Source organism: Budorcas taxicolor, chromosome 5 (assembly GCF_023091745.1).
Source record: "Budorcas taxicolor isolate Tak-1 chromosome 5, Takin1.1, whole genome shotgun sequence".
Lineage (NCBI taxonomy): Eukaryota > Metazoa > Chordata > Mammalia > Artiodactyla > Bovidae > Budorcas > Budorcas taxicolor.
This window is the reverse complement of record NC_068914.1, coordinates 47,041,689-47,066,094: the sequence shown is the minus strand read 5'-3', so window position 1 is coordinate 47,066,094 and position 24,406 is coordinate 47,041,689. Positions and strand designations below refer to the sequence as shown.

Genomic DNA, 24,406 nt, shown 5'->3' with positions numbered 1-24,406 from the left:
AAAGCTTGTTAGATGAAATGAAATATCTTATTGAAAGTGGTTAAATAACACAGCTAATAGGAATCAGAATCAGTTCAGAATTCTGGAATCAGAATCAGTTCCAGAATCTGTCAAGATTTAAAACACCTCCTCCATGCCATACACATCCAATCACCTAAAGGAGTGGGTTGGAACATGCCCAGTAAATGCTTTCTCTCAGGTATCAGCTGTCTGAGGAAGTCATTGACAAATGCTAAGTCACAGGCAATTTGTCCTCACGTTCAATGATGTGTGCCTAGCCTATGGAACAGACAGAGAAATAAATGTGCCTTTGTGGTTGTTCAGTCCCTAAGTTGTCTCCAACTCTTTGTGACCCCACGGGCTGTAGCAAGTCAGGCTTCTCTGTCCTTCACTATCTCCCACAGTTTGCTCAGACTCATGTCCATTGAGTCAGTGATGCCATCCAACCATCTCACTTTCTGTCAGCGCATTCTCCTTAGGCACCAAGAACCACGGAAGTCAGAGTCACTACTCTGAGATCTTACCTGTATTCTCTCTCGGTCCTCTCAAATGATGTGGACCAGAGGAGAAACTTCAAAAAAGCAAAAAAAAAAAGAAAAAGGAGATATATATATATATAATGTTTTCAACCTTAATGCTATTGCCCTCAGGCAGTTATTGGTTGAATCACAAGAGTTCTACATCATATGATATACAAGAAACAGGCATGACCATAAAAAGCATCTTGACCATAAAGCATTTATTTTTAATAAAGGTTATATTTTTACAGGTGCACTTAAAATGTGTTAGCTGCAAAATGCACTCTTAAAAGCTCAATTAATTACTTTGTTGGGTGGAGTTATTTAGTATCAATATTATCCATTTAAAGAATGGAAAAATTTCTACTTTAGTTTCAGTTGAGCAAATTCAGAACTGTTCTCTCTGATGACAAGGAGCAACCATTCCCTGTCTAACGCAGAAATTGTAGGTATCATCTCAGCATAAAATAAACTGAAAGTATTCCTCAAATTCTCATTTTCTCACAACCCATAGCCAATACATCATGAATCCTGGCAATTCTACTTTTAAAATATAGCCCAAATTCCACCACTTTTCTATACCTACACACTGTCACCACTTAGAAGGTCTCTCTGCATCCATCCTTACCAGAATATAGCATACTCCCACACTGCACTCAGAGGGGTCCTTTAGAAATATAAGTCTGATACAACATGTTTCTGCTTGAAAGCTTCCAAAGGTTTGGAATCACACTCAGGTTGAAAGCAAAAGTCTCTATAATAACCCACAGCACCCTACCTACACCATACACACACACACCTGACCATACACACATTCTTCTCTTCACCCCAGGGCTCTTCTTCACCCTCAGGAACACTCCAGGCCTTCCGCTATCCCCTGCCTCAACATCTTTGACTGTTGGTTCCCTCTGTCTGCAATCTTCTTTCCCCAGACACCCCAACACTCTCTTCTACAGTTAAGTCTCTGTTCAGATATTCATTATTCAAGAGGTCTTTTCCTAATCACCCTATTTTAAACTGCATCACTCTTTTCCCATTTTGCTTTTCTCCTTAGCACATATCACCTTCTCACATAGATGCATTTTATTTTAATGTCAATCTCCCAAGGAAACGGAATGTAAGCTTTGTAAAGTTTTATCTGCTTTATTCATTGCCTTGTCTCCAGTGCTTACAGGAGTGCTTGGAACATAGGAAAACTCAAGTAAACATTTGGTGAGTGACCATTATTGTATGACTGAATGAATGAAATCATAATATTTACACAGAGAGGAATGCTTACTATCTTGTTTGCTACAGCTGAAGCTGTAGATTCCTCTAGCAATGCTGCCAAGGCGTTTAATGAACATTTAAAATAAAGGAGAATTAGGGCAAAAAGCCCTAAATTTCCTTGGAAGGAAAGTTATGACCAACCTAGATAGTATATTAAAAAGCAGAGACATTACTTTGCCAACTAAGGTCCGTATAGTCAAGGCTATGGTTTTTCCAGTGGTCATGTATGGATGTGAGAGCTGGACTGTGAAGAAAGCTGAGCACTGAAGAATTGATGCTTTTCAACTGTGGTGTGGGAAAAGACTCTTGAGAGTCCCTTGAACTGCAAGGAGATCCAACCAGTCCATCCTAAAGGAGACCAGTCCTGAGTGTTCATTGGAAGGACTCATGTTGAAGCTGAAACTCTAATATTTTGGCCACCTGATGCAAAGAGCTGACTCATTTGAAAAGACCCTGATGCTGGGAGGGATTGGGAGCAGGAGGAGAAGGGGACGACAGATGATGAGATGGCTGGATGGCATCACCGACTCAATGCACTTGAGTTTGGGTAAATTCCGGGAGTTGGTGATGGACAGGGAGGCCTGGTGTGCTGCGATTTATGGGGTCGCAAAGAATCGGACAAAGACTGCTTCATTTCATGCAAGATGGGCTCAATAAAGGAAAGAAACGGTATGGACCTAACAGAAGCAGAAGATATTAAGAAGAGGTAGCAAGAATACACAGAAGAACTGTACAAAAAACATCTTCATGACCCAGATAATCACAATGGTATGATCACTCACCTAGAGCCAGACATCCTGGAATGTGAAGTCAAGTGGGCCTTAGAAAGCATCACTATGAACAAAGCTAGTGGAGGTGATGGAATTCCAGTGGAGCTATTTCAGATTCTGAAAGATGATGCTGTGAAAGTGCTGCACTCAATATGCCAATAAATTTGGAAAACTCAACAGTGGCCACAGGACTGGAAAAGGTCAGTTTTCATTTCAACCCCAAAGAAAGGCAAAGCCAAAGAATGTTCAAACTACCGCACAATTGCACTCATCTCACATGCTAGTAAAGTGATGCTCAAAATTCTCCAAGCCAGGCTTCAGCAATACGGGAACCGTGAACTTCCAGATGTTCAAGTTGGTTTTAGAAAAGGCAGAGGAACCAGAGATCAAATTGCCAACATCTGCTGGATCATCGAAAAAGCAAGAGAGTTCCAAAAAAACACCTACTTCTGCTTTATTGACTATGCCAAAGCCTTTGACTATGTGGATCACAATAAACTGTGGAAAATTCTGAAAGAGATGGGAATACCAGACCACCTGATCTGCCTTTTGAGAAACCTATATGCAGGTCAGGAAGCAACAGTTCAAACTGAACATGGAACAACAGACTGGTTCCAAATAGGAAAAGGAGTACCTCAAGGCTGTATATTGTCACCCTGCTTATTTAACTTAAATGCAGAGTACATCATGAGAAATGCTGGCCTGGAAGAAATACAAGCTGGAATCAAGATTGCTGGGAGAAACATCAATAACCTCAGATATGCAGATGACACCACCCTTATGGCAGAAAGTGAAGAGGAACTAAAAAGCCTCTTGATGAAAGTGAAAGAGGAGAGTGAAAACGTTGGCTTAAAGCTCAACATTCAGAAAACAAAGATCATGGCATCTGGTCCCATCACTTCATGGGAAATAGATGGGGAAACAATGGAAACAGTGTCAGTTATTTTTTGGGGCTCCAAAATCACTGCAGATGGTTACTGCAGCCATGAAGTTAAAAGACGCTTACTCCTTGGAAGAAAATTTATGACCAACCTAAACAGCATATTGAAAAGCAGAGACAATACTTTGCCAACAAAGGTCCATCTTGTCAAGGCTACGGTTTTTCCAGTGGTCATGTATGGATGTGAGAGTTGGACTGTGAAGAAAGCTGAGTGCTGAAGAATTGATGCTTTTGAACTGTGGTGTTGGAGAAGACTTTTAAGAGTCCCTTGGACTGCAAGGAGATCCAACCAGTCCATTCTGAAGGAGATCAGCCCTGGGATTTCTTTGGAAGGAATGATGCTGAAGCTGAAACTCCAGTACTTTGGCCACCTCATGCGAAGAGTTGACTCATTGGAAAAGACTCTGATGCTGGGAGGGATTGCGGGCAGGAGGAGAAGGGGACAACAGAGGATGACATGGCTGGATGGCATCACGGACTCGATGGATGTGAGCCTGAGTGAACTACAGGAGTTGGTGATGGACAGGGAGGCCTGGCATGCTGTGACTCATGGGGTCGCAAAGAGTCGGACACAACTGAGTGACTGAACTGAATTGAACTGAGGGCAAAAAGCTGCTTTACATGGCTGAGTACTAGAATAGCATGTATCATAAACTGATTCCTATTCTCCGTGATTTAACAATGTTAGCATTACGCAGATTTTCAAAATAGCATTTACTAGGCTGTGATTTACAGAAACACTATGCTTAGTCCATAATTAGTTTCTGACACAGAATCAAAAACTGATGGGGGAATTGATGAATACTGTACTTTAGTGTGCTTTCAGTGATGACTGCAGATATGGGAAACATTCATAAGAAACAAATATTATAAAGCTTACTTGTTTCTCCTGCAAAATATTAGATTAAGACATGGGACCTCACAATTTGTCAAAGGGAATCAAGAAAGTTTCAACTAGATATCCTCCAGGAGAACAAACTCTAGGCCATGAGGCAAGAAAAGGATAGATGAAAGACCAAACCAAACAAGAATTTGAGCAAACTCTGGGAGATAGTGGAGGACCATTCTCCACTATGAGAAGCCTGGCATGCTGCAGTCCATGGGGTCGCAGAGTTGGATACAACTTAGTGACTGAAAAGCAACTAACAGACCAACCCAACCTGCATGGGACCTGTCTTAGGACCGGTGTCTTTCGCCAATAGTAAGCCATCAAGATGGAGTTCTTTGTAAGATGCCGGTGTCACACCCAGAGGAGCTAAAACGTGGTAACAGCCAAGGCAAAGAGGGGAAGAACACCAGGAGGGACATCCAGGAATGCCTGCCAAGAGTTGGGGTGTGTGGAGGGGTAATGAAGCCTCATTTGAGAAGAAAGGAATTTTAGGCACCAAGTTGCTGGAACCAGTAAAGTTCCTGGAGAAAATCATTAACTCTTGTCAGATTGCACCTACACCTTTAGACTGACCTTGCATCTTCAACAATCAAATCTCATCTCTTTTGGGATTATTTTTTGCCTGTCCTGAAAATTCCCTGCTCCTTCATATGTTATCAGAGAAATTCTCTTTCTCTAGTTGCAGATACATCCTGATACAACTGTCCTAACACATTGAGGGTATACCTACTGAAAATACTAGGACCTATTACAGAGGAGGCAAATGACTCTTGTAGCCCAAATCCTCTGGGATTCTTAGTCATCATTTGGTGATTAGTTATTTGGCTTGTCATCAATGGCAGCATACACCTCTATGATCTCATCTGCAAAGTGAGATGGTGAACACCAATGATGTTCCAGTATCTTCTTCTGTAACTGTCCGGAATGACTGAGCCCGAAGCCTGTCAGTAGGATTTGATCGTCTATTTTTTCAGAAAGGATAAATTTTTGAAAATGATTTAGCCTCATTTGTAGAATAATATTTAGTATTTTCTAATAAGAATGTCACATGTCATGTTTAAAACTTTGTCGGTGTTGTTTTATTGTTATTGGTGGGGTTTGGATACTTTTGAACAAAAAAAAATGCAAAAAGAACATTGATTTTATTGGAGTCTTGGGGTTTTTTTGGTAAGGTAGTCTAATAAAGTAAATGTCAATTTCTCAGAATATTTATCTAACCACAGGACAAGATGACAGACACATGGGACAATAAGACTGATTTCTGCTTATCTATAACCATACACAACTGCTTACAGAGGAAATAATTCCCTAAAGAGACCAGTATGCTATGAATAACTTACTATCCTAAAGGTCAGTCAGGGAGTTGGAAAAATATATTCCCTATATTAATAATTTCCTAAAACATTTTTGGTTAATTTATGTGTATAATCTTTCTCGGTGATATTAGGAGTCAAAAGCAATCTAAGAAAAGGCTCTCAGTGACAATAATCATCTCACATTTGGAGCAGGTTATGGGGACCTTTTTATTAACTGGCCTTTTGATGACAGACAGACTGCTCTAAGACTTCTCAGAGGTTGCTGTTTGTGTCATCTCAAGGGGATAAATAAGCTTAGCCAGGTATTTTTCTACTTGATTCATGTACTAGCTATCATGGAGAGGGGCTTATATAGTTATATAAATTCAATCTAGATTTTCTACAAATCATATTTTGGTGAGATCACTGCCATTCCAACCTTTCCTAATATTTATTAATGATCCCCTGAATTATTGGGCACTAGCAACTGAAAATGTTGCCAAATTCATGAAATGATATCAGGCTATCCCTGGAGCTTATGGTGCTCTTACTCTATCTTATGGTGCTATTGCTTTTCCTCGTTTAGAACTCTCAAAACAAAGTAGATACTAAATTAAATATACAGATAGTAGTAAAATTCTAATAAAATCTGAAGGATGAAAAACTATTGACATTACTGTTATCAATAAAGGTCAAATATGTCTTATATCTAAAATAACAATCTAAAAACCGTAACTAATAGGTTCGTTGGGGCAACTGAGCTAGTGTAATTAGATTGTCTCATGGAAAAAGCTTGAAGACAGAAGCTGTTTAATATTTTAGCTTTGACATCCACCAACTGTGTGACAAAGATCAAATTGGTAGGCCCTTTGAGATTCCACTTCCTCATTTATAAAAGAAGGATAAGGGTAGCAGCAACATCTCATGGTTGCTTTTCACTGCTCCTGATACACATACAGTGTTAAATAAATAGCCTATGTTCTCATTATGTTTTAATGATAACAATCTGTGTCAGGGACTGCTAATTGTCTACCAATATCCAATCCCCTCTGATGTTGGGAGGGATTGGAGGCAGGAGGAGAAGGGGACGGCAGAGGATGAGATGGCTGGATGGCATCACTGACTCGATGGACATGAGTCTGAGTGAACTCCGGGAGTTGGTGATGGACAGGGAAGCCTGGCGTGCTGCGATTCATGGGATCGCAAAGAGTCGGACACGACTGAGCGACTGAACTGACTGACTGACTGACTGATCCAGTCCCCTTGTTTTTCAGTTTTAGAATCCCTCATTTTTGGCTCAACACATGGCCTAATGAAGGGAAGACGACATTTCCCGTCATCCCTTTTGCTCAGGCATAGTAAGTTATGCCACAGAAAGTTATGGCCGGTGGGAGTTTTTTCAGAGCTTTATGTGTGGCTCTCAGGATCTGCCTTTAAAAGGAGAGCACACAGTCACAAGAGATCAGCCCAGATAGGCAGGCATGAGACAAAAGCCTAGAGCCCATGCTTCTCCTTTAGGGGTGCAGACCAGAGCGCTTCAGTGGCCTCTCAGAGTCAAGGCCCACATACGAAAGTTCAAGTTCATCAAGTCTATACAGAAGGGCTCGTAAGTGTGAGTCTAAAAACCAGTCCACAGGCAATTTTGATGTGGTTTAAGAACCCCTCTGTAGGGTCTCCACCAAGTCCCCTACATTTAGAACACGGAGACTAGGCGAACATCAATGAATCAGAGTATCAGCCAAACAGCAACACAAAGCCTCACCACAGAACACAGCATAAAAATACCCTGCTGATGGGGCTTCCCCAGGGTTCGGAGGTAAAGAATTCGCCTGCCAATACACGAGACACGTGTTTGATCTCTGGTCCAGGAACATCCCACATGCTGGGAAGCAACTCAGCCCGTGTGCCATAGCCGTTAAGCCTGGGAACCTCAGCCACTGAGGCCCGCATACCCTAGCGCCCATGCGCTGTGATGTGAGGGGCCCCCACAGCGAGAAGCCCACGCAAGGCAGCGAAGACTCAGCACAGCCAAAATTCAATATTTTTTTTAATTTCCTGCTCATTTGTTCTTTCAACATGGTGAGCTATGTCCTTTAATTGTGTAAAGCTTTGTCTCTTAATCCATTTCCTATGCAGAATCTCAAAGGAAATGGTGACCCACTCCAGTATTCTTACCTGGAGAATCCCAGGGACAGAGGAGCCTGGCAGGCTATAGTCCATGGGGTTGCAGGAGTCGGACACCAATAATGCATTCTAGATTTCCCTGAACTGTATTTGCGTCCACTTTTATCTGAAGAAGCAAGTATATATCAGTGAGTGAAAGGAGTCTTGATTAGTCCTCTGTCACTTCTTGAATATGTGATCCAGGTTAGCCACACACCTCCAGATAGAGTCCTCTCCATGGCTTTCACATAGAGTCATCAACCACTAAGTCATTCTTCTAGATCAGTGGTTCTCAACTACGGGTGATTTTGCCAGGGCACATTCGACAATGTCTGGAGACATTTGCAGCTGTCGTGACTGCAGGGGCTAATGGCAACAACCAGAGAGAGGGATGCTGCTGCACCCCATACAACGCACAGGACAGACCTCTGCAACAAAATGTTATCCAATCCAAAATCTACAGGGCCAAGGTTGAGAAGGGTTGCTATTGTCCAGTCACTGAGTCATGTCCAACTCTTTGCAACCTCATGGACTGCAGCACGCCAGGCCTCTCTGTCCTTCACTATCTCCCAGAATTTGCTCAAACTCATGTCCATTAAGTTGATGATGCCATCAAACCATCTCGTCCTCTGTCACCCCCTTCGCCTCCTGCCCTCAATCCTTCCCAGCATCAGAGACTTTTCCAGTGAGAAGGATACTCTTCCCCTGTAGACATGTGGACAGAATACCCAAATACACATTCTCTGAGAAGCAGCTCACATCTAGCTAGCTAGATCATAAGCTCTGTGAAGAGAGAGGTCATGCTTATCGTGCACAGGGCTGTGTCTGGCCCTGTAAACATCCAGTCTTAAGCATCTGTAAGACAGCACAGTGGAGCAGTGAGGACCACAGGCTCTGCAATAAGACCACTTGAGCTCCAGCTCGAGCACAACATTTAAAGCAGTGTGATGATGGACAAGTTATGACATCTCTCTCAGCCTCTGATTCCTTGCCTGTAGAATATAAAACCTGTGATAGAAATTTCCAAACATCACTGTTATGAAGATTAAATAAGATAATCCATGTAAAGTTCTTAGAACAGTATCTGACACATAATAAATGATTAATAAAATAATGCTATTTTAAAATAAGATAATCTGATGAATATGTGAATGATTTTATGATGTTCCAAGACTGCAGAAAATCTCTTCTCCATCTTTTAACCTCTTTTTCCTTTTCCTTCACCTCACCTTAAATCATAGCCTGATAACTAGTTGGAAATAACTGTATTTTTAAATATATGAACACAGAAAATAGACATAGAATCTCCATGTCTGCAAATACATTTTTCTCCCTGGGTTTTTCCCTCCATGGGAGCAATTCTATAAATCTGAGATGATTCCATCTTCCCACCTATGACAGAACCACAGAGAAAGATACCTCACACCCTTCTTCCTCCCACTAATAATGAGCTTGTAATTCATTTCCACAATGTTGGTGATCACAGCAAACATAAACACTGAAAACTTCTGCAACACCTTTCACAGTGGCATTATGCTGGAGTGTCAAGATGAAATAGCAGTGTTTCTCATCTTCCCCTCTGAACAAACCTCTTTGGCCTTTGAAAACGATCCTTTTTAAGCAGGTGCCAAGAGGCTCCCATTCTACCCTCCTGTACTCCTTCTCATCCTGCTCGCTAACCTACTCATTAGTGAGAGTGAAACCCAGAAACAAGCTTGTCGGTACAGCTGCCATGAACTGAGCATCCTTACATGCCCAGCAATGTGATGGACAATCCCCTTCCATTGGCTCTTTTAAGTTTCTCAACAATGTTACTAGGTATGCATTGTTATCCCCAGTCATATCAGAGAGTGTGGCTCTAGTTAAGAAATCTGCCCCTAGTAAGTGGTGAAATCCAAAATTCAACCCCAATCTGCCAAATACCAATGCAATTCGCACTATGCTTCTTGGTCCAGCCTGTGCTTGACTCCTTGACGGCCTCCTAGAAAACACATATCATGTAATAGAATCTCTCCCCTTTGATGGATTCTCTTACCCAGGACTACTCCACACACTCACATTGCCTGTCTCCAGAGGAAGGGGAAGGCAGAGAACTGTCCCCACCGTGAGCATCTCAGACATTGCCACAAGGCCCTTCTGATGGAGTTTCTCATTGGCCAATGGATTACTAAAATAAAGAAATTAATAAGAATATATCTCCTGTCAGGAAAAGGGTTACTGGTTCAAATGGTTGTTTTTTCCTCTCTGAAATGCTCAGAGACACAACTGCATTAATTCTAGGCATGTGTAGAGATAACCAAACTTTCAACCTGACTTGCCATTTAAAAGATTCATATTTCATCAGAGAGACACACATAATAAATTTACCATATTGAAAGAAATGGTATGACTGGCATGACAGGCATATATAGTGTAAGTCAGAGGGGAAGAAGGAAAGTGAGACACTTCACGCAGGCCGAGCCTCCACCTGAACCTAGAACCCTATGGAGAAGAGAGAGAGAAAGGAAGAAAGAAGGGGGAAGGGGGAGGATAAATTGGGAGGTTCAGATTGACATATACACATAAAAAATGGACAACTATTAAGAACCTACTGTATAGCATGGGATCGGGGGGAAAGAAGGTACAGTCTCTCCATGGGACATACATTGTTAACCTTAAAAATGCATTCCAATATACATTAGGTGCAGACAGATATTGTTTGATTTCACTTATACAAGGTACCTAGAGTAGTCAAATTCAGAGAGTCAGAAAGTCCACTGGTGGATGCCAGGGGTGGGGAGTGGGGAGGGTTGGGGCGGGGAGGGCGAATGGGGACTTAGTGTCTAAGGGGGACCGAGTTTCAGGAGGAAGGTGAAGAGCTGGGGGATGGGTAATGGCGAGAGTTGCACAACCATGTGAAGGTACTTAGCGCCACTGAACTGCACAGTTAGTGTGGATAAAATAGTATTCTTTATATTGCGTGACTTTTACCACAATTTAAAAAAAAATTACAAAAAAGAAACAAGGGGAAAGAAAGCAAAGCAAAGAAGAAAACTATAAAGAAGTAAAGACGCAGCAGTAAAGCACCGTCATCTCAGTCAAGCAACCTGAAACTCAGGTTTTGTTTGATTCACTTTTATTCCCTTGTCACCCAAATCAACACACTCATCAAGGCCTATTGATTTTTCCTTCAAGTGCATCTTAAAACATCCATGCTCTGAATATTTACTGAGTGACTGCTATAGGCAAAGAAATGTGGTCTATACCATGGCATATATAGTATATACTAAACATGATTTCTGTAAGCTGCCCAGGGCATGTGTGTATGTTGTATGATTATATGAATAATATAGTATATGAATGTATTTTTCACTGGCATTCTTATCCTCACAGATCTTGCAATCTCACAAGATAAAAAAAAAAAAAAAGATGTGCAGGAAGTAACATAATTAATTTATTTGGACAATGATCCAAAGAAAGTTATGATTACAGGGCAATTACAGTTCAAAGAAGGGCAAGAAGCTAGCTGGGGCAAGGTTTCATGCAGAAATGAAACCTAAAACTGCCTAGATCTGTTAAGCTTTAGTGCCTGGATAATTTGTCCCTGTTTTATCAATATTCTTTAAAATCTCAATTCAGTAATAAAAGTATAGCATTTCATGGAGTTATGTTTTAAAAAAGTGTTTCATTGCCATGTGAAAAAGACATAGGAACGGTCAGCATATTTGCCTTCACCAGGTCTGAATCTCCACCATCCATGCTCGATCATGACCTTCTGGTGGGCTTTTAAAGCTCCAGGCTTTCCTCCCTTCCCCTGGATTTGGCATCCTTCCTCAAGATTAGTATTTCTAAAAACCTCACTTTTATCATGTCATTCCCTTATCCTTTGGGGATCCTGGCTTCTTTCCGCTTCTGATCTAGACTTGTCTTTCCGACCCCGTTCCACTGATTTCCTTTCCCTGCTGGCCGCTCCACCTTACATCTTCCCTGGGACCCCGCCCAGCTGAACAGGAGCTCCATTCCCAGGGTGGGTGTGAATGCTAGCTCTGCCGCTGTAAGCCATGTCACTATGGGCACGCTAGGCATTCACTCAGTGCCTCATTTTCCTCATCTAGAAAACAGGGCAACAGCTCTTATCTCAAAATATTAAATGAATTATTAAACAGATCAGAGCCTGGCAGCTACTAAGTATTCAACAATCATGTCTGCTATTTATCTGATTTTTGCTGACAGAATACACTTCTTCCTTTTTTTTTTTTAATAATGTCACACTTTTTCCTTTGAGAAACTCCCCCTCCTCAGACTCCATCTGCCCCTATGAAGGCATCCCAGAATCTATTAATACCTCATCCATGGAGATGGGCGCTCTATTCAGGCAAAACAAATTGCTCCCTCTGTGTCTCCGGGGAACTTGGGGACTGCAACTAAAACACTCACGTGGCAGCATCCCCAGATTGTTCACTGGTAACTGCTATCTAGATGCGCGAGGCTGTCCTTCCCAAGACATAATCATTTAATTCTCCACTCCTTGGAGCTGGCCAGAATCCCACCACTGATTTTCTCTTTTGCTTAAGTTTTCCTGAGTTGCTTTCAGACACTTGCAACCAACTATTAATAACTGATACATGAATTTTCTCACTCCAAAGAAAATTCTGTGGTCATCCCTTCCATAGATGCTCTCTTCATCTCACAAAGAAGACTCTCTAATTTGCCTTTCACATATCAATATCCACCCTTCCCTCAAGATCCAAACTCCTCAATAAGTATCTGTCCACATGAATCTCCTTCTCTGTTCTTCAATATCTAACATCTAACCACTGAATTTATCTTCCCATTATAAAATAGCGCCTTGAACCATCCAGTATGTGATAATGTGTTTACCTTGTCTAATCAGCTGGCTCCTAAAGCCTTTGGAAATAAAATCTATATCTTACACACTGGTTTTGTGCAGTATTTAACCCAGAGGAGACACTGGGTATCTATTATTAGCTTCCCGATTGGCTAATCACAAAAAGTTGAGAATTTTTCCTCTCCTCATCACTCAAAGTCCCACATCTTTGTGAACTGCTTATGAATTCTGCTCAGTCCGTTCTCTCTTTAGTCATCTTAATTACACCAGAATTTTCTGATTTTCTCAGTTTATTATTGGACACAGTCGACTAATATAACTTTGTGAATGGATAAAGCAGTGGTTTTCTATGGTTTTAAGAAATATGATAAGAAATAAGTAATTTTCAGTGCCATGAGAACAGTACATTTGCTTCGTGGTTGGTTTTAGGTGTTCACCAGTTCCTCCCCAAATTGAACCTAATCAGAAAACAGCAACATCTTATAGACCCAGTCAGTTTCCTGCCATCTGGTCTGAAAAGGAAGTCAAGAAACATTAGTAGGTGGCCGTGGCTACAAGACAGTATTATTAGTATTCTGGATACCTTTTTCACTCTGAATACTCAGCTTTATGTATCCAGCTAAATACATGGACCTTCCAGGAATACTATCTGAATCTTCAGCACAAAATTTTCCTCTTTGTTTCATGCAAGTTCCATCTCCAGAAATATTAATGTCTTAACCAAATACCCTAGTTAGTCTCTGAAATTTGACATCAAATCTTATAAGAATCATTTGAATCTCAGTAACATCAACCTTTAGAATACAATTTCCTTTCATCTTTTGTTTTATACCATGTTTGCCCAGAGTTTTTTCCTCTGGACTGAAGCACATTCTGTGTCCAGGACCAGGCACGAAAGTCTGCATGTGTTTTTCACGTCGCCCATGATCTAAGCCCCTCCACTTGTTTGCATTACACGTGCTTGCTGCCTGTTCCATGATCTTTAGGAAAGTCAACAAGACCAGCATGGCAGCCTTAACCAAAGAGGAAAGCGGATCCTCAACAAAACAATGGAAAAAAGGAACTGAGAGCCTTGGCGAAGATGATAAGACATTTTGTATCATCTCCATGCTTCCACAGAAAGCTCTTGACATGCTCTGAAGCCCTCCCAAGCTCAGATCCTTCAATGGTCCCCTTTTCTTAAAGGATAAAATCAAAACTCCTTAACAAGACATACAAATCCCTTCATGATCTGGCCCCTGCATAAATCTCCAACATCATCTCTCACCACTTTCTTCCTCAATACTATAAAATATTCTACTTCCCTTAGATTACAAAGGCTTGGGCCGAACAGTTTTTTAAAGTAAAAGTTCTAAAGAACTAGAAGTAAAACAAAAAAGGAGGGTCAAAAATTAGCAAAAATAAATCCGAAGTCATAAGGAAAGTACACAGCAGAGAAATGAAAAGGAGCCTGTCAAGATTATCAATCTACATGTTACCTTACTCTAGGGCTTCCTAGGTGGCGCTAGTGGTAAAGAACCTGCCTGACTGCCAGTGCCAGAGACCTGGAGAAATAAGAGACTAGGGTTTAGTCCCTGGGTCAGGAAGGTCCCCTGGAGAAAGGCACAGCAACCCACTCCAGTATGCTTGCCTGGAGAATCCCATAGACCGAGGAGCCTGGAGAATCACAGTTCATGGGGTTGCAAAGAGTCAGACATGACTGAAGCGACTTAGCACATACACACAGCACGCATGTTACTCTAGATGTGCCGGGAGCATATCTAAGAGGTAATTGGACTGATGGGCCCCATTGCAACCACACAAAATTTCAGCAAGAAGACTGAGGGAAGGAGGATCACAGCCACAGTCATCTCTTTTCTCTCGACCAAGAGTGAATGGACCTGGCTACACACCACATCATCCATCACACACATCATCACGAGTAAACATACTACAACCACAAATAGTCTACATGACTAAACGGTTCTGTTTCATAGGTTTGTTTTCACTTAAACCCTTTTCCTTAGCTTCTATTAGTCTCTTCAATACATGGGACTCTTAAGACTCAGGACCGTTGATAAAATTGTGGATTATACAACAAAACTCATAATCATTCATCACTTAATCCACCATCAGCCCAGGCCAACCAGCAGGGGATGGAGATTTGCTGAGGCACACTCCATTACGCCAACATCCCAATGGAAACCTTGGAGCAGGACGGTCATATAATCTCCTCCATTCACTAAATTCTGCCTACTCAGTCCCCTCTCTTCTGTTGCGGACATGTCCCTCCAGCCTAGTGTCCCACCCTTCAGATCAATAGCTCTTAGCCTTTACACAAACCCTTGACTCCTGTCGCTTCTGTTCACATTGAGTTCAGTTCAGCCGCTCAGTCGTTTCCGACTCTTTGCAACCCCATGGACTGCAGTACACCAGGCTTCTTTGTCCATCACCAAATCCCAGACTTTACTCAAACTCATGTCCATTGAGTTGGTGATGCCATCCAACCATCTCATCCTCTGGCATCCCCTTCTCCCACCTTCAATCTTTCCCAGCATCAGGGTCTTTTCCAGTGAGTTGGTTCTTCACATCAGGTGGCCAAAGTATTGGAGTTTCAGCTTCAGCACCAGTCCTTCCAATGAACACTCAGGACTGATCTCCTTTAGGATGGACTGGTTGGATCTCCTTGCAGTCCAAGGGACCCTCAAGTCTTCTCCAACACCACAGTTCAAAAGCATCAATTCTTCGGTGCTCAGCTTTCTTTATAGTCCAACTCTCACATCCATACATGACTCATACATAGCTTTGACTAGACAGACCTTTGCTGGCAAAGTAATGTCTCTGCTTTTTAATATGCTGTTTAGGTTGACCATAGCTTTTTTTCCAAGAAGCAAGCATCTTTTAATTTTATGGCTGCAGTCACCATCTGCAGTGATTTTGGAGCCCAGCAAAATAAGGTATGTCACTATTTCCATTGTTTCCCCATCTATTTGACATGAAGTGATGGGACTAGATGCCATGATCTTAGTTTTGTAAATGTTGAGTTTTAAGCCAGCTTTTTCACTCTCTTCTTTCACTTTCATTAAGAGATGCTTTAGTTCTTCTTCGCTTTCTGGCATAAGGGTGGTGTCATCTGCATATCTGAGGTTATTGATATTTCTCCCGGCAATCTTTACTCCAACTTGTGGTTCATCCAATCTAGCATTTCACATGATGTTCTCTGCATATAAGTTAAATAAACAGGGTGACAGTATACAGCCTTGAGGTACTCCTTTCCTGATTTTGAACCAGTCTGTTGTTTCATGTCCAGTTCTAACTGTTGTTTCTTGACCTGCATATAGGTTTCTCAGGAGGCAGGTCAGGTGGTCTGGTATTCCCATCTCTTTCAGAATTTTCCACACTTTATTGTAATCCACATAGTCAAAGGCTTTGGCATAGTCAATAAAGCAGAAGTAGATGTTTTTCAGGAAGTCTCTTGCTTTTTCGATGATCCAGCGGATGTTGGCAATTTGATCTCTGGTTCCTCTGCCTTTTCTAAATCGAGCTTGAACACCTGGAAGTTCACAGTTCATGTGCCATTGAAGCCTGGCTTGGAGAATTTTGAGCATTACTTTGCTAGCGTGTGAGATAAGTGCAATTGTGCGGTAGTTTGAATATTATTTGGCATTGCCTTTCTTTAGGACTGGGATGAAAACTGACCTTTACCAGTCCTGTGGCCACATGACATGAAAAGGTTAAAGGTTTGCTCACATTCTCATCTATATTTAGATCCTCTCTCAACCACCTGCAGAGCCAGAGAGGGATCAGTGCTTTCCTGACTTTCCACTGCTGCTTTTATACCCCAAATTGTGGCTCAGCTGGTAAAGAATCCCCCTGCAATGCGGGAAACCTGGGTTCGATCCCTGGGTTGGGAAGGTCCCCTGGAGAAGGGAAAGGCTACCCACTCCAGTATGCTGGCCTGGAAAATTCCAAAGTCGGACATGACTGAGTGACTTTCACTTTCTCCACTTTTATGGGAAAACTCTTCTCTTTTGGAGTTAATGCAGCTCACTAATTTTCTTCCCGATCTAGGTCTCCAACTGTGACACTCACACTTCAAAAGTCTAAAGCCTGGCTTAAGGCTGCCATACTCAAGGAGTCCCCCCTCAGTGGTTTTGATGTTTGTTCTAACATGATCTTACTGCTGTTTTATCTCAGCTCTCTCCACGATTCTGTCTTCAATCACCTTCCATCCAGCTTCGCAATAACACTACTCCAATGCCACTAAACTGCAGTGAAAATTGCTCCAACTCACCCTGAAACCTGAAATCTCCTTCCTAAAAGAGCTTCCCACCTCACCCACTTCATGACTCTACTCTTTTATTCTCATGGTGACTGCTATTCCTCATCTGTCCCAATCCATTTTCCATGACCATCACTCCCATCTGGGTTTGAGAGTGTCAATTCCAGGCAGGTTGATAAGAAGTCCAGGGTCCCCGAGGAGGAGAGAGGGGTCTGGAATTCTCAAGGTGGAGGAAAGGACAAACTTCTTCTTCTCTGCATCCCTTAGTCTTAGTCACATAAAAAGTTTTTTTTCTTTAAGCCTGCAACTGATGATTACACAAGTCAGTTTAAACTGTTCAGTTCAGTGGCTCAGTCATGTCTGACTCTTTGCAACCCCATGAATTGCAGCACGCCAGGCCTCCCTGTCCATCACCATCTCCTGGAGTTCACTCAGACTCACATCCATCGAGTCGGTGATGCTATCCAGCCATCTCATCCTCGGTCGTCCCCTTCTCCTCCTACCCCCAATCCCTCCCAGCATCAGAGTCTTTTCCAATGAGTCAACTCTTCGCATGAGGTGGTCAAAGTACTGGAGTACTAGGTTGGTCATAACTTTTCTTCCAAGGAGTAAGCGTCTTTTAACTTCATGGCTGCAGTCACCATCTGCAGTGATTTTGGAGCCCCAAAAAATAGAGTCTGACACTGTTTCCACTGTTTCCCCATCTATTTCCCATGAAGTGATGGGACCAGATGCCATGATCTTCATTTTCTGAAGGTTGAGCTTTAAGCCAACTTTTTGCCTCTCCTCTTTCACTTTCATCAAGAGGCTTTTTAGTTCCTCTTCACTTTCTGCCATAAGGGTGGTGTCATCTGCATATCTGAGGTTATTGATATTTCTCCCGGCAATCTTGATTCCAGCTTGTGTTTCTTCCAGTTCAGCGTTTCTCATGATGTACTCTGCATATAAGTTAAATGTAGTAAGGATTATATAACAACAATGCATCCTGCTTGAGGACAGTTTCTCCTTCCTGAAAATCTTCTAGCTAATCCTGTTATCTTAAAATGTAAATTATGGGAGTGGGTCTAGTAAGATCTTTACAACCCTGGGACATTCTTTTGATGTATTGTAATAACTAATTTAAAAAGTATATAGCTCTCTTGCTTAGACTACCGAGGGGGGCGCTCTCTGTCCCTCTTCTGATATCTGTGTCAGAAGTGTTCTCGGTCCCTTTATATACTTTAATAAAACTCTGCTGCACAAAAGCTCTTGAGTGATCCAGCCTGGTCCCTGGTCCCAAAGTTAAATCTTCTTTTTCGGAGATCACGAATCAGACACCATTCACAGTAAGCTATCAGGTTTCCTTGATTATCTACCTTTCTCATGGCCCATACTTTCAACAATGTTTTCACCATAACTAAATGTTGAATCCTCCTGATGGCTGGCCACATGAGTCTTGTGCAGTCTCCCAGGTGGAATCTCCCACAGCTGCTTTCTTTATTCCTGTTCCTGGGTTCTGAAAACTTGCAGAACAGTACAAAGGAGTATTGGATATTTCCCCTACAAAAGCAAGCTACTGAACATCTAGTAGCTCTTTAGCAACTGTCAGAAAACTTTTTAGGGGCTTCCCTGGTGGCTCAGTGGTAAAGAATCTGCCTACAAATCCAAGAGACACAGGTTCAATCCCTGATCCAGGAAGATCCAACAAGACATTGAGCAACTGAGCCTACAGGCAACAACTACTGTGCCTGCGCACAACTACTGAGCCCACGTTTTGCAACTCCTGAAGCCTGTGCACCCTCGAGCCCACGCTCTCTGAGAAGCCACTGCAATGAGTAGCCCATGCACCCCAACCAGAGAAAAGCCTGGGTAGCAACCGACACCCAGCACAGCCAAAAATAAACAAACAAAACTTTTTTTTTAATAAAATTTTTGTTTTTTTCTTGTACAGATTTAGCACTGCTATATCTAAAACTCACTTGCACTAGGCTCTGCATACATGTATTTTCTTTTCCTTTCCCTTAACTAGTACTCTTAAGGACACAGTCTATAATCACTGCCTGCATTTCTTCACTCTATACTCACTCCTTAACAAAAGCCCTTGGTTCTATTCCTACCATACTAATAAAATTTAAGAAGGCACATCAACTGTATTCTTTCTTTCCTTTTTAATTTCTCGAACTCCTTGACTCCAATAAACTCCTGACCTGGCCAGATAGCCTGCTGACAGCAGTACAGACCTGACTGGATGACCCAGCCTGGCTCAGGCATGCCTCGCACACAGCAGAGGTTAAGTTGGGCCCCAAGATTCCAAGACAGACACCCACATGGCAGCCAGCCCAGGCCCACAAGCCCAGCTATCACCAGCCAGTGAGCACTCAGAGTCTTTTCACTCCTGTTAGATGACAGAGACAATCCCTGGTCATTTCTCCTCCTCTGTACCTGATCCTCCAGATCCTAGAAACTGAATTGAATCCAGTTCCCTATTTTCAGTAAAACTTTTAGGATTCACCTCTCCTGAACAACATCTTCCAACAAAGTACTTAAAAAGTAAGGATATATGTTTTGCAGCATTTGCTATTTACAGTCAATATTGGTCAAAATTACTTCTCATAAATTTTTATTTTATTCCTGGGTTGGAAAATCATCTGGAGAAGGAAACGGCAACCCACTCCAGTATTCTTGCCTGGAGAATCCCATGGACAGAGGAGCCTGGCAGGCTACCGTCCATGGAGTCAAAAGAGTTGGACACAACTTAGCAACTAAACCACCCCCACCATTAACCTAACAAAAGATTTTGGAAACTCCTGACATCATGGCTTCTCTAAAGGAATTCACCTATTTAGACGTGCACTGGATTTTCACTATCTCCTGTTTTCTATATACAATAGGAATGGCTGATCTTACAAAGATGAGCAACATACAGTGCCTGACTTCAAAGGGTTCACAGTCTAGAGAAGCAAAGAGGCCAGCAAGAAAGGACTATAAACAGGAGGATAATGACTGTGAAAGATGAATGTACAAAGTCTCCTAAGAGGATTCTAAGACAAAGAGGATTATCTCTTCTTGGGATAATCAAGAAGCCTCCACTTATATTCCTGAATAGACTGCAATCCAACCCTTTTGTCATTACTTTTTCTGTCTCTGTGGACCATTACGATATTTGTAATGCAGTCTAAACAAAAGAACTCTTAATATTAACATGGATTTTTTAATATGAATTTTTTAAGTGCTTAGAGTACATTAACCTACACTCCTCCACTTCTGTTAAAATGAGACCTAAATTTTATTTCCAGTAGGAAACAACACAGAATAATTACATGTTTTAAGTGTATATACTAGAACTCTCACTAGAACTCTAGCGTCAGAAATGTGCATCACATGTCTGAGTATGTATACTTTCCTAGGTACAGGTGTGTGTACATATACACCATCACTGTAAATTGTGTGTATCCTTCCTATTTTAATCAATCCACACACACAAAAAATAAATAAAAAAAATATATATCTGGGGCACTTGCAGTTGCTTTTCACTCAGCATCTCTTCTTTAGTAATTCCTCTTTTTTGCAACTCACACTCCCATCCACATGGTGAAACAGAAGATGTCATCTTCCTATGATGTGCAGCCTCTAGACACAGTGTCCAGAGATGATCTCATGACTCCAACAAGGACAACCAATACAATTCCTATGGGTTTGGAAATTTGTAAGGGGCAGCTTCCCTCGTAGGGCCTGCATGGCAATATACAAAACTTGGGAACTTCTGGCAGCAACACTCTACCACATGTGTCAAAGAACAGAGGAAGCCTGTCCTCAGTGAGAGTAAACCAGAGCTGAAGGAGCACTGACAAGGATCTGAAGCAGCATTTCCAAATATCTCACTGGGCTCAAAGCTTCAGGTCCACCCCTCACCTGGAATTCTTTGACATACTCCATTTTTTCTTGCACATTTCCCTTTTTGTTTAAGTTCAAATTGAGTTTCTGCCACTTGCTAATAAAAAAAATGCTAACTAATAAAATTCTATATAACCAGTTATAATAGGAGGAACAGATCACTCGGGTAGTGTAGGTTGTGCATTCAACAGATTGGCCAAAAAAAAAAAAATTAAAACTCTCATTGGTTGTGAGAACCAGTTCAGAATACACAGTGAATCTGGAGGACAGAAACTATAGAGCTGTTATTACTCTGAGCCCTAAAGTCATTCTTGACTCCGTCTTCTGCTTCCTCGGTGTTTACTTTTCCTATACTTTATCCTGCACCAAGTCCTACCAATTCTTTCTTTAAAATGCCTCTTATAATTACACTATCTTATCCATTTAAATTATAACTATTCCAGTCCAGACTTGCTTAGCTAAATGGACCCCTATTCCCAGTCTCCTCACATGCACATATTTTGCATGCTTCTCTCAGGGAGATTTTTTAAACTACACATATCATGCTTCCAGGTCTTAAATTTCCAGTGGATCTTACCGTTAACTGAATGATGATTTTAAAGTAGGCACAAGCCGTTTTACAATCTAGATTCCATCTACCTCTCAAACTTACATATCCCTTCTCCTTTCTATGACTTCAGAATATATCAATTTGTCATCATCAGAGTGAGTACCACATGTCAGGCACTGTGCTTGTGACTTTATGATCTCTATAACACTTTTAACAACTGTGGTGGTTTCCAAGCGAGCCTTCAAATTCTTTGACACTGTTCCCATTGAAAGATGGAGACTATGTCCCTTCTGCTAGAATCTGTTTGTAAGTAACAGAATGCAGCAACAGTGAACTGTTTAACCTCATAGACTAGGTCAGGAAAGATAACATAGCCTCCGCCTGGCTAAAAGAAAGAGAGAAAAAAAAGAAGATGGTGACTAACTTAATCTATGTAATCATAATGGAAAGAGCAGGCAGTGTAAATCTCTTGGTACACTCACCTTTGGAGGCTTGAGTCACCAGTAACAAGTCTGACAACACCAGGCTGCAAGGAAGCTCAGGCCTCAAAGGGAGACCATTCATAGGTGATCCAGATAAGGGCCCCAACTGAGATCCCGGACAACAACCAACAACAAGCAAAGAAAGTTAGTACAGATTGCCCTCCGATGACTCTGGCCCTCAGTTGTCAAGTCACTCCTAGTAGTCAAGCTTTCCCAGCTGAGACATCAAAGAACAGAGATGAATCATACCCTGCTTCATGCTGTCCGTACCTCCAACCCACAGAATGCAACAGGCACAAACACTGGTTATTCTGTTTTATTGCTAAGTTTTAGAGTGACTTATCATTCAGCAATACCAACTGGAAACTATTTTAGTACCTGGAAGTGGGGCACTGCCATAACAAAAGCCTTAAAACAGGTGACATTGGCTTTGAGACTGAACTGCTGGCAAAAGCTGGAAGAGCCTTGAGGATATCCTCTAGCCAAAGATTTATAGTCCCTGAGGAAGCTGGTGGTGGCAGCTTGAAAGATATTAAGGTAAATGTATTGGAAGCTGAAATTTCGAAAGAGGACCTTTGTTATTAAGTGAAAGTTTGGCAATACTGTTGCATGTAATACCATGGAAAATAAGAAGTAATTATTAAAATACGTTTTCAAGCTGTCAGGACGTCCCTGGTGGCTCAGATGGTAAAGCATCTGTCTATAATGCAGGAGACCCAGGTTCGATCCCTGGGTCGGGAAGATCCCCTAGAGAAGGCAATGGCACCCCACTCCAGTACTATTGCCTGGAAAATCCCATGGACAGAGGAGCCTGGTGGGCTACAGTCCATGGGGTCACAAAGAGTCGGACACGACTGAGCGACTTCACTTTCACTTTCACTTTCACTTTTCAAGCTAAGAAGACTTCCAGACAGAACACTGAAAGTGCCACCAGCTTCTTCTCCCTGGATATGAAAAATACAAACCAGGAGACATGAGCTTCAGAACAAACTACCCAGTTTCCAAGCAAAATTTAGAAGAAACAGAAAAGAGCCAGGATTTGATGAGCTCAGAGTTAAAACACTTTCTGGCAAAATATTCTTAAAATAAGAAATGGCCTTAGGAAAAAAAATATGCAGGTCACTGTCAGGAACACATGATGAAGCCAAGGATGTGACTTCAGAAACTATTGAGACTTCAGACATTCCTACTGTGGTGACCCATGGATTACGTGCTCGGTCACTCAGGCCAGCCTTAGTGACTCACTTGCAGTTATTAAAACACAATAGAAGTGAGATATATATATACACTCAGACGCTCAGTTGTATTCAACTCTTTGCAACCCTATAGACTGTAGCCCTCCAGGCTTCCCTGTCTATGAGATTTTCTAGGCACGAATACTGGAAGGAGTTGCCGTTTCCTTCTCCAAGGGATCTTCCCAAACCAGGGATCGAACCTGGGTCTCCTACATTGCAGATGGATTCTTTACCAACTGAACCACCAGGGAAGCCCAATATGCTGTGTGACTTCAGAGGATAAGTCATCGATGGTCATACAGCTTTCACATAGTTCTTTTAAGACAGTCATCTTTAGAACTCTGAACAACCACATAAGAAATCCAACAAGCCTGAGGCCACTATGCTTTGAGCAAGCCCAGACAGTATGGAAAGGCCGCACATAAATGCTGTGGCCAGACCTCCTATTTGATATCCCAGAAGGCTGACAGAACAATCCTCAGACAAATTAGTGAAGATGGTCCAGATGATCCTGGCTTCAAGCTGTTAAGTCAGCCATCAACTCTCCCCAGCCAAGCCCCTTGACATCACTGAGCAAAGACAAAGTGTTTCTGTTGGGTCTTTTAAATTTCTGACCCACTGAAACTCAGAAAGCAATAAAATGCTTGTTTTATGGCAGTAAACTCTGTGATAGTTTGCTGAAGGAATAAATGAATGAACAAATATTGCCAACTGAGAATGTGAGCCAGCTGTCACAAGATTTTCCAATTTTTCAAGAGAAGCCAGATATAAAGAATGTTATGTGCCATTTCCCAATTTCTAAATGTTGCCAACTAACTAGAAAAATGCTAAGCCATATTGGGGATGGGTAAACTTAACATCTGGTTCCTCTGCCTTTTCTAAAACCAGCTTGAACATCTGGAAGTTCACGGTTCACGTGTTGCTGAAGTCTGACTGGGAGAATTTTGAGCATTACTTTACTAGCATGTGAGATGAGTGCAACTGTGCAGTAGTTTGAGCATTCTTTGGCATTGCCTTTCTTAGGGATTGGAATGAAAACTGACCTTCTCTGGTCCTGTGGCCACTGCTGCATTTTCCAAATTTGCTGGCATATTGAGTGCAGCACTTTCACAGCATCATCTTTCAGGATTTGAAATAGCTCCACTGGAATTCCATCACCTCCACTAGCTTTGTTCGTAGTAATGCTTTCTAAGGCCCACTTGACTTCACATTCCAAGATGTCTGGCTCTAGATTAGTGACCACATCATCATGATTATCTGGGTCGTGAAGATCTTTTTTGTACAGTTCTTCCGTGTATTCTTGCCACCTCTTCTTAATATCTTCTGCTTCTGT

The 24,406-nt window shown here is 41.9% G+C and overlaps 1 protein-coding gene and 1 non-coding gene across 2 annotated transcripts in view; one reads left to right on the top strand and one right to left on the bottom strand.

The window, feature by feature from the left end:
* Positions 1–24,406, bottom strand: part of TRHDE (thyrotropin releasing hormone degrading enzyme) — a 457,777-nt gene that overhangs the window by 412,963 nt on the left and 20,408 nt on the right. The window lies entirely within an intron of this gene.
* Positions 22,508–22,579, top strand: TRNAY-AUA (transfer RNA tyrosine (anticodon AUA)). Its single transcript has one exon. It is a non-coding gene; the product is annotated as a tRNA-Tyr (tRNA).